The following is a 2,819-nucleotide window of genomic DNA, read 5'->3' on the forward strand; positions in this document are numbered from 1 at the left end:
GCTGCCAAAAAAGCCAACACAGTGCTGGGCTGCATTAACAGAGGGATAGAATCAAGATCACGTGAAGTATTAATACCACTTTACAATGCCTTGGTAAGGCCACACTTGGAATACTGCATCCAGTTTTGGTCACCACGATGTAAAAAAGATGCTGAGACTCTAGAAAGAGTACAGAGAAGAGCAACAAAGATGATTAGGGTACTGGAGGCTAAAACATATAAGGAACGGTTGCTGGAATTGGGTATGTCTAGTTAAAGAAGAGAAGGACGAGGGGGGACATGATAGCAGTGTTCCAATATCTCAGGGGCTGCCACAAAGAAGAGGGAGTCAAGCTATTCTCCAAGGCGCCTGAAGGCAGGACGAGAAGCAACGGATGGAAACTGATCAAGGAGAGAAGCAACTTAGAACTAAGGAGAAACTTCCTGACAGTTAGAACAATTACCGGTAACCAATGGAACAACCTGCCTCCAGAAATGGTGAATGCTCCAACACTGGAAGTTTTTAAGAAGAGACTGGACAGCCATTTGTCTGAAATGGTATAGGGTTTCCTGCCTGAGCAGGGGGTTGGACTCGATGACCTCCAAGGTCCCTTCCAACTTTATTATTATTATTATAACATCTTAGGAGTTAGGGTTAGGTGTGCAAGGATTTGTCATGGGCCCTTTAGAGCAGGGGTCTCCAATCTTGGCAACTTTAAGACTGGTGGACTTCAATTCCCAGAATTCCTCAGCCAGCTTTGCTTTGCTGGCTGAGGAATTCTGGGAGTTAAAGTCCACCAGTCTTAAAGTTGCCAAGATTGGAGACCCCTGCTTTAGAGGATGGTGATCAGATTGGATAAATTTAGGAGGTTTTCTGAGATTGAAAATTGTGTCGTTTATGAAATGCTTAGGTCAATTCTACATTGCTTTTTTCCCCTCTTCTCTTTCTTCTTTTTCTAAAAATCTATTTTTTCTATTTTTCTCTATCTATCTGTCTATCGTTGCTCTGGGAATAGCTGGGTCCGGTGGTAAAACCAAGGATAGGAGCTAGCTAGGGAGGTGGTGGTTGTAGGGCGCTAAGATGCTTAGCTTAGGGCAGGTGATGGTGTGTTGCAGTTAATAATTGCAGGTTCTTACCAGGGTGAGGGGTGCTTTTGGTGATCAGCAACCATTGGATGTTGAGCAAGGACTTCAAATTGTTGTCCTTAATCTGAACTTACAAGTACTGGTGGCCAGGAATCCAATTGGCCCACCATGCCTTAAAAGAATGAGGGCCTCTGAACACAGAATTTGACAAGTGACATAAAATTCCCCATTGTGACTTTTGTATTTCAGTCCTATTTAAATTCTCTGTCCTCTTTTTAAGAAATACTTTAATTATCTATTTATTATTGGATAGTAAGAAAGAACTGAGAAGTAATCAGAATGGAGATTTCTGGTATAACTTCCAGAACTTGTAAGTTTTTTCTCTCGTGGTTCTCTAAATTCATTTATCCCCAAATCTCCGGAGTCTTGATTCTTGCCCAGATCAAAAAGAATCAAAATAGTGGCATGTCAATCTTCACTCAACTTATTGACATTTAATCTGTTCTGTAGTGCTTTGAATTGGGCTATGCTGACAAAAAAAGTTTGTATTCCAACTGCTATTTTAACTATCTTTCAACCAATCCTAAGAATTACATCATGATTAGGTTACCAAGGATTAGTTGTCTAGGGAAACAGGATTAACTGTTAAAATTAATTTTTAAAGTTTGTAGCATATAGATAAGCACATAATGAGCTAAGATTAAATAAACTAACAAAAGATGTACCAACTATAGAGGCCTTGAATTAAACTAGATAAGCACCCAATGGAATTTCCTTCCTACTCTTTACATGCACATATTCATATATTCTGATTAATTTATTCATACACGTACATATGCAGATATGCGGAAGCACCTAATAATCAGTTCATAATGTAGCAGGGAGGAAGGGGAATCTCTCATAGTTCTCAAAATAAATTAAAATCAAATGACTGTTTTGTAGTGGTACTAGAAATTCTGGATTTGACCAGCACTGCTTGAATGCAAAGATAAAACTAGACTTAAAGTCTCAATGTATCACTGAAATAATCCTTGTAGGTAATTTCTCCCTCTTTTTTTTGCTTAGAATGGAGAGGACTATGGTTTTTTAAAACCTGGGAAATGAGCTAAAACACATCCATTCTAAATATAAACAAGTTTAAGGCCAATGTCATGGGTTTCCCAAAAGATAACTGGGAAACATAACAGCACAGATTTGAAAAAAATGTTTAGGTAAAATCTGGGCCACGTAACATGTTTGCCACTTTGGGATTATGCCATGAAGTAAAGGAAGAGGAAGCAGCTAGTAAAAATGAACTGCTATAAGAAGGCAGAATGCTTGCTTCTCCTTATAACAGCTCCTTTTTATTGCCGTGCTCAACTGCCAGAGGAAATGAACAGCTTAAAAGGAGAGAAGAACCATAGAAAGACAATTAACAGTTTCTCCTCTGTTAGAAGTGTGTGCATGTATGTGTGTGCATGCACACATACACAAGCATGAGTATTTCCCCGTCCTTTTCTCTGCGTCATGGTGGAGAAAGCATCATTCTCAATAAGCAATGTTGGGAATAGACTGTTAGAAGTAAGTCTTCATCCTGGTTCATCCAAGCCGGGAATATTATCATTATTATTAAATAAGCAACATGGCGACTGCTTTGGGAAGATGGTTATAGTTTATTGCAGAAGCAGAGAGTTGGCTCTTCAGGAAAGAGCAGAGAAGAAAGAGGCTGAGCACATGGCCAGTAGCTTTTTTTATACCCTCCCTAGCTTCCTGTTT

At 39.4% G+C, this 2,819-nt stretch overlaps 1 protein-coding gene across 1 annotated transcript in view; it reads left to right on the forward strand.

Annotated features, from left to right (window-relative positions):
- The window catches only part of LOC107299597 (epidermal growth factor receptor kinase substrate 8-like protein 1), a gene marked incomplete at its 5' end in the record, with an annotated part of 47,713 nt that overhangs the window by 20,153 nt on the left and 24,741 nt on the right, over nucleotides 1-2,819 (forward strand). The window lies entirely within an intron of this gene.

Source organism: Protobothrops mucrosquamatus, unplaced genomic scaffold, assembly GCF_001527695.2.
Source record: "Protobothrops mucrosquamatus isolate PMUCROS unplaced genomic scaffold, P.Mucros_1.0 scaffold5162, whole genome shotgun sequence".
Taxonomy (NCBI): Eukaryota; Metazoa; Chordata; class Lepidosauria; order Squamata; family Viperidae; genus Protobothrops; species Protobothrops mucrosquamatus.